This window comes from Lissotriton vulgaris, chromosome 4_1, assembly GCF_964263255.1.
Source record: "Lissotriton vulgaris chromosome 4_1, aLisVul1.2, whole genome shotgun sequence".
NCBI lineage: Eukaryota > Metazoa > Chordata > Amphibia > Caudata > Salamandridae > Lissotriton > Lissotriton vulgaris.
The window spans coordinates 346183749-346197845 of record NC_141691.1 but is presented as its reverse complement, the minus strand read 5'-3'; positions in this window follow the sequence as shown (position 1 = coordinate 346197845).

Genomic DNA, 14097 nt, shown 5'->3' with positions numbered 1-14097 from the left:
TCACACCAGACCGCATTCAAGCTATTTTAGACACACCTGTGCCCCGTACTCAAAAGGATGTTTGTGCACTGATTGGCCTTACTTCTTTTTGTAGACAATGGATCCCTAGCTTTTCACATATTGTTAAACCTTTGTTTGCCCTTTTGACTAAAGACACTACGGTGCCCCTCCCATGGATGACCAAATGCCAGGCTGCTTTTCAACAATTACGTCATACTCTGTGTTCTGCAACAGTATTAGGCACTCCAGACTACACTAAGGCTGTACTCTATGTACACAAGAGGGACGGTTGCGCTCTCTCAGTTTTAACACAGACACATTGTGATAAGCAGCGTCCTTGTGCATATTTCTCGGCTGTCCTCGATCCAGTCGCTCGTGCGTTGCTTGGGTGTTTTCACTCTGGGGAAGCAGCAGCTATGTCCCTAAGTCAGAGTGATGGAATAGTCTTGTTACATAGATTGCTTGTGTTAGTACCCTATACAGTTGATGCCCTGTTGAACCAAACAAAAACACACTATTTAACTAGTGCTTGCTTGACTGGATATGAATTGACACTTTTGGCCCCTCATATTACCTTAAAAAGATGTTCAACTCTTAATCTGGCTACTCTATTGCCGTTACCAGCTACTCAGTCCCAGTCACAAGAATCCCATGACTGTATATTCCTTACTGAGGAACAGACAAAGGGTTGTGTTGACCTGCAAGATACGCCCCTTTCAAGTGTTGGTGGGGAATTTTGGGTTGATGGGTCTTGTTTGAAACTGCCAGATGGCACAACATCATCTGCATATGCAATTACAATACTTCAGACCGTAGTTGAGACAACTTGCATCCCAGCTGAGTTGATAGCATTAACGAGTGCGTGTGAGCTTAGAACTGATTTGTCTGCTAACATCAACACCGATAGCCGATACGCCTTTAGAGTGGCTCACGATTTTGGGCTACTCTGGAAGGAAAGAGGCGTCCTTACACAACATGGGACACAAATAGTGCATAGAGAGTTAGTGCGTAATTTTCTTACTGCCTTGACATACCCTAAGAAAGTAGCGATTGTTAAGTATATAGCACACAAGAAAGTGACTGATAAAATAGGACAGGGCAATGCCAATGCAGCAAAGTACTACATCTATGTACATGGTTAAATCCCAGTTTGAACGTTGGCATGATGCCAGGCAAGAGGTGCAAGACCTGCAAAAATCTGCCTCTGCTGAGGAATAAGACCAATGGTCTAAGGAGAGAACATCGGATGATGAGGGCTGCTGGAGGAATAAAGACATGGCCAAATGGATATTGCCCACAGCCTACTTACATCCCATGATTCACATGGCACATGGGCCGGCACATGTTGGAGCATCCTCAATAGCAAAGTTACGTATGCAAGTTTGGGATCATCCAGACATTACCGGCACAGCTAAAAAGACAGTTCAATCTTGTCTGAATTTTCTTCAGTATAATCTTGGAAAGGGAACACGAACTCCTGAAGGAGGGTTTGCCACACCAATTGCACTTTTTGAGGTACTGCAAATGGATTATATCCAGCTTGAACGCTGTAATAACTTGAAGTATGTCCTAGTGGTGGTATGTGCCTTTAATAAGTGGATAGAGGCGTACGCTACGAAAGATAATACAGCTCTTACTATAGCAACGGTGCTTATAAAAGAGTTTTCACTCAGATTTGGTGTTTGCCGACTTTTGTGGAGTGACAACGGATCCCATTTCATTGGACAAGTTGTTGAGTATGTCTTGAAGGGATTGGGAACTAAGCAGAAGTTTCATGCTGCTTTTCACCCACAATCAGCAGGGCTAGTGGAATGCTGCAATTCTACCCTCAAGCTTAAGTTGGCAAAAATACAGGCTTCCACATCTCTAAAATGGACAAATGCACTGCCCTTGGCATTGCTATCCATTAGATCGGTGCCACATACACGGCCTGGCCTCACACCGTATGAGGTAGTATTTGGGAGCCCAATGAATATTTTAGAAGTTCCTGAGCCATGCCCTATATATGATGTACCTTATGTGCTGATGAGTGAGTACTTGTCTCAGTTGACTGACAGCTTGCTTTCTATTCATCAACAGGTTCGAGAATCTCTTTCTGACAGGTCACAAGGTGATGGTCATGATCTATGGTCTGGTGACCAGGTTATGGTGAAAGTGTTAGAGAGGTAGAACAGCCTGGAACCGAGGTGGCGTGGCCCGGAGCAGGTGCTCTTGGCGACCGGAACTGTAGTGCGGGTGACCAATTGGAAGAACTGGATCCACTCCACCCACTGCAGGAGGGTGCCGTCCCCCTTGGTGGAGCCTACTACATTGACCGATCATCGTGATATCCTGGACGCCGAGAGAGGCCAAGCTGCGTCACCTACAGAACCTGAGGAAGTGTTCCTGGACCACATGATCCCCGGTGCATCTTGATATCAGCTGCGACCATGGAAACTTTGTTGTTGAAAGAGACTGGTTATGTCACTGTCCTGGTTTATGAAAACCTGAGTAGCAAAGGGGGGACCCAAATAGCGATACCCGTCTCAACCTCAGTGAAGAAACTAACGACTACCCAGGACCTTAGTGTGAAGATCTGCGTTGTTGTTCAACATCGAGATAAAAATGTCTGCAGGAAAGAAATTAGAGTCTGTGATTGAAAGCTAATGTTCATTATTGGACTCACTTCCATTGTTATCATCATTGCTACAATATTTATTTATTTATAGGTTTGTAGGGTGCTCAGCTACCCAAAAAGGGTTTCCCGGCGCCAAGACGGGACATAGATAGTGAAACACGACCTTCCGTTGAAGGTCATGTGTTATAGAGAGAGTAACTCCTGCTCAAAATCTACTGACTGTCACAACTCCTGTCCCCATTGAGCATCATTACTTCTCCCTTCCCTATCATGAACAGCAGCACAAAATGTCCTACCTCAACAATACTTTCATTCAAATGTTGCACCACACCCATAATGCTACGGACATTACCAACTATTGGGTGAATTGAATGATGCCATCTCATCAGAAAAAGGGAGAAACGCCATTTATTCCTCTGCCATTTTCACATAACAGCTCCTGCGGGGCCTGGTTTGCACTGCTATGGGCATCTGAAATTGCTAATATTACTTAATATGATGTAGGAAGACAACATTTTCAACTTACTAAAGTATGCTACCCTGATGAGGAAGGAGATCCACAAGCTAAAGGAACTGAAGGGAAATGGAGCCGCCTTGAACAGCAGAAATAGCAGGCGCTTGACACGTGTTGTAGAGGCTGGAACCAACCAAACAGCTATGGCAATTGGAAACATTACAGAAGAACTGCAAATTGCGAGGATTGTGGCACTCCAAAACAGAATGGTCCTCGACGTTAGGTTCGTGGTGGTGCATGGTGCATCATCGGGAGCAGCTGTTATGTTTACATCCATGATCACGCCCCTTCAGTTTTTGATGCACTCTCTAAATTGCATACGATAGCTGCTGAGATTCATCACAATTCAGGAACATGGACTTTAACTGGCTGGTTGTGGACGTTGTTCGTTACTTGGGGCTGGAAACTGTTGATAGTTCTTTGTATATTCTTTGTGATCCTACTGTCATGCTGTTTATGTATACAATGTGGCCCGATGCTTTGGTCCCTTTGTGCCTCTGCTTGTATACCCATCAAACGCAATATTAAGAATGTGAACGCCCAATATGTTTTAGACCAAGAAGGTAATGAGATGATGCAAATCGACATGTTTTCCTTGTTCCTTTGAAACCACAGAGATGTTTTCAGCTAATGCTAAAAGGGTTGTCTGTGGATGTTGGCGGAGATCACTGTTAGCATGAGCTGAAGCCATTTTGTTTGTGGCCTCCATTTTAGTTAAGCCACGTGTTTGCCATGTGCTTCCCCGTCTTCATTTTTGCCTGCTTCTCTATTTCGCCTGAGTCATCATCTATAGTTAACTACTTCAACACTGAGAAAAACCTGTAGCTGCTATAATGCACCTGTCTTAACCCCTTCCGTGCTCATGACGAGCTCAGCTCATCATGAGGCACAGTGCTCGTGTGCTCATGACGAGCTGAGGTCGTCATGACCACACCCATTAACATTATGGCCCAGCACAGCAGAAGATGATCTCAAGCAGCCAAGGTGTTAAATGTAACTGTCAGGCTATTTTAACTAATGTCAGCAACTATGTAACTCCTCCCACTCTGTTGACTAAGTGATTCTCATGTACCCGTATATGTGAATAGCTATTCATGTGTATACTTGTACCGCCTCTTTTTGAACCTTCATGCTTACTCAGCTGCAAACCGGCTATAAAAGCCCCATGGTTTCTGTACTCCAGATACTGCCTCATACATTGCCCGAGGGTTATCTATCGATGTAGTCCCACTCATGAGTGTTAATAAATGTCTTTCTTGGTATTACAGCTTCCATGCCAATCTCTATTTATTAGTCCGAGGACTAGAGTACGCAGAAGGGCGAACCCCTGCACCAGTGGGACCCTGAAAAGGCTCACTCCCACAGCTCTTCTCCTGAGCCTCTCTTCTTCCTGGGCAGAGGCCCCTGCTTTAGTGCACTGGTCCTGGTCTCTTCTCCTGGTGCTGTTCAGGATCCTGGGAAAGTCAGGGGTTCCTCCTTCCAACTTCCCATTGCGACAGGCTCCAGCATGCTCTGCCTCAGCAGACCACACCCCAGAGAGAGCTTCTCTTCCTGTGCAAACCCTTTTTAAAGTTTGGGGAGGGGGCTGGCAGGAAGTCTCCATTTGTTCAATCAAATAGTGACACAACACTTCACTGCCCCTGCTCCCTCCTTCCTGCCTAGGCCCCTGGGTTGGTTCAAGATGGTGTCGTCCAGGGGTCTCCTGTCACATGGTCTTTGATAGCCCCTTCACCCACGCTGCCTTCTCCCTTAAGTAGCCTGGTGCCTAGCACCCGGTGACAGCTTCTGATGGATGAGCCTGTAGCTCCACCCATCTTCTCTTCTTTGGAGAGGAAGCCTTTGGTATTGGAAGGAAGGTGATTAATCCAGCCTGCCTGGATAATCCCCAGCCAGGCCCTGGTTATGACCTGACTCGGAGAAATATGACATTTCTGGATGACCCAAAAGTAGTACCAATATGACTTTGGACTCCGCAGAATACTTCTTCTCACACAAGTTACAGTGGACTCTAGTGTGTGTCTGGAATTTGTAGGCTCTAAGAAAGTGAAACTAGCACATGGACTCAACATCCCCATAGGAGAACAATGAATTGTAAACAGTAAAACACACTGACTTTTCCAGGCATGTTTCTTCCCAGTGTATAAAACCTATTCCATGTCACCACTCAATTCTGCATAAGTCCTGCCACACCATTCACTTTGTATCTGCTCCGGGGATGCGCATGCTAGGAATCTCCCCTGCAAAACCCATACAGGTATGCACACGCATGTACACATGTGTCTGCATGTAACCAGCCCAGTGACCCTTACTCCAGCTGCTGCGCAGTGGCCTAGTCAAGCTAGGGGGACACCATTAATATCCACATGCAGTCTCTTGCATTATGAATTCACTGGTGGTGAGTCTCAACTTATGAGGCTCTCCCACAGTAAAAGCTCAACAAATAGGTGCTCAAAAAGCAAAAAATACGGGCGGCTCAGAGTGTCAGAACCGCCTTCTAACAGAAAATAATAACGAAGAACAGTATTCTTCTGAGGCAAGCAGATTTGGAAATAAAGCCTAGCATGAGCACAGCCCAAACAATCTTCTAGTGATTGCGAAATACAAAATGGAGTCACACAAACTACCAAAAGCTTACATTCTGCAAGCAAGGAAAACTCAGTGGGTTGCATAGCATGAATGCAAATGGTGTCTATTTAGCCACATATTGCTAACATAACATAGCATAAGAAATGCATTGCGGAAAAGGCAATTTCAAATCTAACAGACCCTTCTTTTAGCATATGTGGCTAAAAGCTTTATTTCTATCCAGCAGGGTTTTTACAATTGTAAGTGGGAAGAAAGAAAATGCATGGTCACTCAAATCACAAAGGGAAACTAGACAGTACAGGTATATCAACATGTGTATAATCTTCTGGGTTTAAGGCACCATCCTTTTCAGCTGATGTAGGTGTATACCCTTGGTGCACTACTATGCTCTTCAACACTGTCATAATCAGACTGTAGTAAAACTATTAAAATGTTCATTATTATGAAGTAGGGGAGCTATAAAAAACACATTGACCTAAGATAGATGTACATTAATGCTCAACAATCCTTCTATCTCCTTCTGAAACATGATCTCAGCATCTGTAGTGTATGGATGTTCTTTCTTTAGCACTTAATGTACTTATGCAGTAAATGCTAAAAACTGGGAGACAATGTATACAAGGGTCTATTTGTCGTATCACATATTTTATATTATAACTGAGGATGGGCACAATTCGTAGATGCGGCAGCAAATACAATGGGGATGAAAAACAAACTGTCATACTAACTATCATGGCAGGTCTCTAACTAATATACACATTCTTTTGTAGGGCATGAATTACTAAGGAGCATATTAACAAGGAACAGGGAAAATTAACGAGAAGGGCGCTTAGAATTCATTTTTTTAACGCCCTCTATCGCTGGATTATATCGCCTGGTTATCGCGTTATTAACAATGCTAAGTGCCGAGGCGATAAATAATCCAGCGATAGCGGCATTTTGGGAGGTTATCGCTGGTAATGCAGTGATAAAACTACAAGGATAGGGATATCCCTGTTGATAGCCCATGGTAGACTTAGCCATGTAATCCACCTCCCATTGGAGAACATGGTTTAAGTCTGAAAATTAACAGACGTAAAAAAGCAGCGTTACCCGTGGTTAACGCTGCTTTTTTGTCTCTAACAGGGTTAGCATGAAGCTTGATAATAGGAGAAATGTCGCTTAGCAAAAATTCTCCTATTATTTTGCTCTGGAATGCCCACTTTGCATCTCATTAGAGATGCAAAGTAAAGCATAGTGAAAAAGGGCGCTAACATGCGATTTTGCATGTTAGCACCCTCTTGTTGATAGGGTGATATTTTTATCTCCGCTTCTTTGGATTTTAAAGCCAAAAAAGTGGAGATAAAGCCTTTGTTAATAAGCCCCTAAATGCCATATTGAGGACTGGAGAACTGATTCGAAGGTACACCAATATGAACAACCGTATTATCATGTTGTGTACTCCAATGCTCTCCTAAGCGAGGGGCCAAAGTAATAAGCATGTCCACAAGGGCAACTGGTGTTTTATAAACCTTGGAGTACACAGGATACCTTTCTTTCATGGAGTGGGGATATTCCTAACGCCATTATAGGGCCCTTTTCCTCATCAATTTAGGGAACAAAAGGATACATGGTGATTGGGAGCGAAATACAACACAATAGAATTGGTGGCCAGGGAACAAGAGGATGGGCAAAACTCTTCTGACCAGAGCCTTCACTTCTATGCTCCTATTGTTCATCTACCGTAGGTGCTATTGAGCACCGGCGGTGGAGCTGTGCGTCCAGCTCGTATCCAGATCTCAGGGCAGGGCAAGGTATTTCTTCCTCTGGAATCACAGTCACTTTGCTCTGTTCATTGACTGTCCAAACAATGCACCAAACTCTCTTCCTCTACTCTACCTCTGGTACCTTAGACAGGGTACCCGCACACTATTCTTCATCCACAAAGTCCTTTCCTAATAACCCTATTCTACCTCGGTGCACTGTTCCTCTGTCGGGTGGATGTCATACCCTACCCAAAAGGGGGTCAAAGGAAGAATGGGGTCAGACTCATGATTGACCAAGGGGCAAAGGCTCAAACATAGGTGAGCTCTTGAGCTAGGCTCAATGAGCTGGGTCTGAGGCACAAGTAGCCCAACGGGTTGGGGTTCCTAGATAGCCCTTCTCTCTCTTTCTCCTTTTCAGTGGTACTGCCTCGTCCAGCATGTCTTTGTTCTGCAGCTTCGCCTTGGTTGTAGTCATAGGCGTTCCATAACGAGCAGCCAGGCTGTGCATTGCGTCCGACCCTTCTCTCCTTCTTTGTGACTGAATGCGTTCCAGACCTATTAGTGAGTATAAAATGAACTTTTGTGAACTGGCAAGGGTAAAACGTTACACAATTAATCTTTCTCTCCCAATCCCAATAGTAGGGTAAACCTTAATTCTGTTACTGAGCTGTGAAAGAAGAATGCAGACCTTATCTGTCCATTCCTATATTATTTTTCTGAAGAATTTCAAAAGGGTATTTCAAGGCAATGGCTTCTTTGTGTTTCTTGTCTTAGCAAGCTTGTGCTGAATAAGTCATAGAGATCACAACACGTCTTCTACTTTGTGAACCTTTGCTACAGTGCAGAACTGCAGACACCTCCAGAATTATTTTTGTCTTGAGGAAGTCAACATAAATATTGCATTTGTGACCATGTTATAGGCGTGGCGGGGCAGTCTAAAACTGCTAATTTAAAAAAGAGATCCCATTTGTACTAAGTAACGGAAAAGTTAAGCATAATGTAGCAAGTACACAAATTCTCAAGCAAAACTTGTTGTTGCAAACAAACTCCTGTAGAGCTATACTTTCTTAAGAAACTGTTAACCACTAAAAATGTGTGGTGCACATTTACTGAGGACATACAGGCACCCTTTCTAGCATTGTGAATCATGTGCACTATAGTTTTCGTGATCTTGGCCATGTGTTATCATATGCAAGGGAAAAAACCCTATTCACCAGCTCTTGTAAGGCTGTCAGCTCAATAACACAGGCTAACTGATAAAGGACTTGTGATGCCTCTGCGGCCATATGTAGTATTGCAATAACATGAGCAATAGTGGTGTTGCCACCTGGAAATTTAAACAAGAGCCACTGACATATAGCTCCCCTTAAGGATCAAATAAGGGAGCATCAGTCTAGTCTACCCGTCCTTTCATCTTCATCCATTTCCAATTCCATTAGTTTACAGAAAGGAGGGACAGTAACATAGTGTACTTCAAGGTGGCACATTTATTTTAATATTTCTAAATATATATTATTTTATCCTGGCAATTTGTTCAAACAGTGTTATTTTTTAGCCAATTAGACGTGCACTGGTGAGGTGCTGTGTCTTTGTTTATTCAAAAGCATATTCACAGCATTCTCTGAAATGAATGGCTAAAGCGAGTCCACCCGATTGTGTCATGGCTGTTCTTAGAACGCTCTGGTAGGCTCAAAGAGAGTAAAAGCCCACAACAACAAGCTGTCTTGCATACTTACCATGCAAAACAGTACACAACAATACACATAGTAAGCACATAAGCCAAGGAAAATGTAAAATGTACAGTCGTCTTGTGTACGCACAACACAAAACAGGACACAACAATACATGTACCAAGCACAGTATCTACAGAAAAACGTAATGTTAGTTGCCCAAAAAGACGCTTTGATGCATGTCATGCATCTTATGCATTGTTAATGCACTTAATTTGCCCTGGAGCTAGTCTCCTGATTTTCCCAGGAGCTAGTTTCCTCCCCCCTTCAACAGTAGGCCACCTAAGAAGGTGACTTCCTGTCAAAAATATTACCCCATTTGTAGATGGGCACGAGCAGACAGACTGATCCCAAAGATAATGTATAAAGTATTTGTGCAAATATGCACAGTAACACAATAAAGACACCAACAAAAGGACTCTACATCAACAAGACAATCAAGTCACAAAAAGACAGAAACGCACAGAAATGGTGAACAAGAAAAATCTGCATCCTCAAAGTGCTGTGTTCAAACACAGACCTTAAAAACCATACTTACTTAAAGATGTATTTTGAAATTCTGATCGTATTTCTATTCTATATCTTATCTCTATGAAGGATACACTTGTTAAATGTTACAAAAATTCCCCATCCCAGTTTAGCAGCAGGACAGCCTTTTAATGAAAAGGCTTGCTTGTCCGCCTGCTTATTTTATTTTACTTAAAGTCCTGCTCTTGTTTATGATGTGATTTGGGGAACTGGGGGGAATTTTGACATGTTTATTGTGAATACAGTGATTTTAATGTAATTCCAGAAATATGTTCTTTAAATATCGCTAGGAGTGTGTTATACTCCCTTCATCTGATTTTTGCTCTTTCCCGAGGCCAGTTCAGTTTTCCACCCATTTTGGACATGCCTCGCGCTAATCGCGATCAGCGATCTAGTCGCTGCACGCTGTACACTGTCATCTCCCTAAACCTATTTAATGGCTTTCACTTGGACGGGCTGCGGACGCGTGCAGCGGGTGCGTCGAAGGCGCGCCTAAGGCAAGCCCATCTGCGCCCATCAGCGCCCATCAGATGTCAGGGCCAGGAATGCTGCCCGAGTCGAGCCATCCACCAACATCTCCCAGTTAGCGAGTGAGTATTTAAAAACCCTCAGACCCTCAGCATGCCCTTCTGATAGTGCCTACTCTTTGCCCCCTATTTCGGACTTTGTCTGCCCTGACTGTGGCTTCACCTTTACACCTGAATTCCCCCCTGCAACATGCTTAGGAAATCATATATGCCTCTGCACATTAGAGCTGCTCTTATCAATGCTAGATCATTGAAGAAGCACTGTGTGGACATAGCCGACCTGGTATCTGACAATTCGTTAGATCTTCTGTTTGTGACCGAGACTTGGCTGGATGCTCCCTCTAACCCTATTGTTGCTCTGGCCATGCCAGTCAGCTATACATTTCTTCGAGCTGACTGCTCTGAGGTTAGGGGAGGGGGACTGGCCTTTCTGTATAGGGATAATTGGGCTCTCATAGTGAAACATCGAATCTGTGGAGTGATTGTGGGATGCGGTGGTAATTGAGCGGCCACTGAGTTTTTCATACTATTTGGTCCTAGGTGATGTAAATCTTCACCTTGACCAACCTGAGGGGTGTGACTCTGCTGCCCTTCTTGACTCTCTTCATACGGTGCAGCTTTCTCAATGGGTCAGTCATCCTACCCATCAAGGAGGCAACACCTTAGACCCGACTTGTTCAAATTTTCCCATTCTGGCTGTAAAGCCCCTGCCAGTCTCTTGGTCGGACCACTTCCCTTTATTTTTTTCCTGGGAAGTCACGCCGCCTGCACAACTGGCCCGCAGCCTGCACCATCCGACTTATAGCAGAATTGACCCTCTCCAGTTCATTAGTTCTTTGGCTACCTCCCGGCCCTCTCTCCAAGAAGACCTCGAGGGTAATGTCTCCAGGTTTTCGGACTGGATTGCAGATTCGGTGTCTACCCTATCTGCTTTGCGTCCGCCCAAGCTGACAAGAGACTCCCCTTCTAAGCCCTGGTTTTCTCTTGATTTAAAGCCTTGAAACATGATTGCAAAATACTGGAGAGGGTGTGGCGCTCCAGTGGCTACTGTTCAAAAGCTAAACTTGCACTTAGAGTCAAACAAAAAAGCTACTATGCTGCCATTGTGGTTGCTAAAGGCCATTGCTACACTTCACGCATCGACCTGGCTAACAACAATTCAAAAGAAATCTTTGCAATCGTGCAAAGCTTTATGTCCCCCACTGCTCAGGCTCATGCCACGTCAGCTTCGGAGTCCTGGTGCAACACTCTTTCTAAGTTCTTCCTGGATAAAATACGCATTATACAAGATACTTTTGTTGCCCCTACTAGGGTGCCCTCAATTGCCTTACTGGGGCCTGGCCCTGTTAAAGTTGCTCTCCACTTTTTGGACAATGGATCCATCTTGCTCACTAAAAATTCTTAAGGGCTTGAAGTCAGGCTCTCCAAACTATCCCTGCACTGCTAGACTCCTTGCTGCTGCTGCAGACATTATTAATATCGACGTCAATGTAACAGTTAACATGTTTCTTTCGAAGGGCGAGGTCCCAGTGTCTTGGAAGCAGGCACTAATCCTTCCGATTATTAAGAAGCCATCGCTTGACCCGTTGCTACCCGGTAAATAGCGTCCTATTTTGATTCTGCCAAGTTTGGCTAAGGTCTGCAAAAAGGTGGTTACGAATCAACTCACCAACCATGTGGAGGTATCAGGTCTGCTGCACTCGATACAATCTGGTTTCCGGTCATTGCACAGCACGGAGTCGGCATTGCTGGAGGTGTTGGAGGTGATCAGGGAGTAATAAACACAGAGTGTCCACGGGTCTATCTACAACAAATCAACCTAAAAAAGATATGGACCAGCAAGGCCAGTGTGTGACAGAGTGCCCTAAAGGTACACCTAATGGATAAAGATACCCTTCAGTCACTATCCAATACCACCCTAGTCATCATCTGGGCTTCCTTATAACCCACTCATAGTGAATCATAAAAGATGTATATGAGTACTAGCTGGACACGTCCAAAAAATTATGAAGCACAGAGTCACTTGGAAGATGTTAATCAAAGGCATGAAGTGATGGGTAAAAAATGGAAAGAATTGCAGTGAGTGAAAATATGTGAAGTAATGGTGAGTTAAAATTGTGTAAATGAGAGAAGCATGAGTTTATTATTATCGCTCAGTTGCCCAAGACTAAATACACTGCAAAGAAATGGCAGTTGTAACAAATATCTGCCAATATAGTTTATGTGGTCAACATGTTTCAGCAGAAAAACAGGACACTATTATCCCCTGCCTTTGTCAGATCTCAATCAATAAATTGCTACTGCAAAAAGTGAATATATAGGAGAATAATTAGATCAATGAAACCATTTCACCTGGAATCCTAGGTGTCTGGTCACTCCTGTATGTGGATTTCTCAACCACTGTAAAGAAATAATGTTTGTTACATATCAGAGAAAGGGAAAACAAAATAAAAACATTGGTGTCTCCAAATATAGACATCCTCTTTTAGCACAATTACCATACTGTGAGTGTTGCATCAAAGTTAGCTTCAGTTAGTACACCGATATGCAGTGTATAACTGTTCCTCCTTACCTAGTTAGCAGGAGTGCATGGCCTCACCTCACCTGGCTTCGGCTCAGGGAGAAGAAGCACCGCTCGGTTAAAAACAAAAAGAAGGCATAGACATGACCCATGTTGCATGACCCACTCCTTGCGGTAAGAATGTGCATGTTAGAACAATATATACCATACCTATCATTATTGATACTTAACAAATGAGTCAAACATGATCCTCATCCAATTAGACAAAATCTATATTTCATGGTGCCAGATGTAAGTTCCATAAATACTCAGGTGTCATCTTTTTGTATATTGGATGCTCGTATCGTATAATGTCCGCTCAGCAAACTAACCAGAGAATTACGATTTTGCATCTGCCAAAGTATCTCCAGCAAGATAGGTTCAACCACGATTTACTCATTGTAGATCAAACTAAACATCCCGGTAATATTCCACACCTTGCCCCAGTTCGAAAATCTCAAAATAATGCCTGTAAGACACATATAAAGCCCTTTGTTTGGCCGTAACTTCCTAATTCCGTGCTGCCATAAGCTTTTAGACAGACCGCTCGAACTTACACAGTTATTGTCAAGACTCACCTCGAGATCTAACCAAGAAGCGTATTTACGGAATAAGTCCCCATTCAGTGGCTCACAGTAAGAGAACAGACACGAAAGATGCCTGCTCCTGTTCTAATGACACGCACACACACAGCCAGCTCACCTCTCTGTTGGTACTCCTGACGGTCAACCGAGCCGTCTCGGGGAGGTGACTGGTAGTGTGTAGTCGCCATCTTTTTTGGTGAGTCAATCATGTGATGCGGAAGGGCAGTCACATGATCGTGAGTATGTATTAATAAACACTCATGGGAAATGAAGTCTGAAATGCAAAGGGCATACCAATCGGAACTACCTCTCTGCAAAAACATACTTGTTTCGAGTGATTTATGATTATCTGTTTTTTATAAAAGAAATATTACGAGCATTATTTTCTGTATTTTCTGATTCTGGCAAAGTCAATGTTAGAAGCCCAGTAAGATTTCCCCTGTCAATAAAACTTTATTGACAGTGTTGTTCCGTAAACATTGTGTCTGTATTGGTGAATATTTTACTTGCCAAAAGGCATCGCACGCATGGAAAACAAATAATTATTCAGTATCAAATAATTTTTATGTTCTCCGTTTATCAATAAAGAAATATTCCAACAATTGCTTATGTGATGTTTTATGGTTTAAGCACAGCTAATACGACAAACCCTGTAATTCTATCCTCCGTCAATACAGCTTTATTGGCAGTCTAGTATACGTGAACC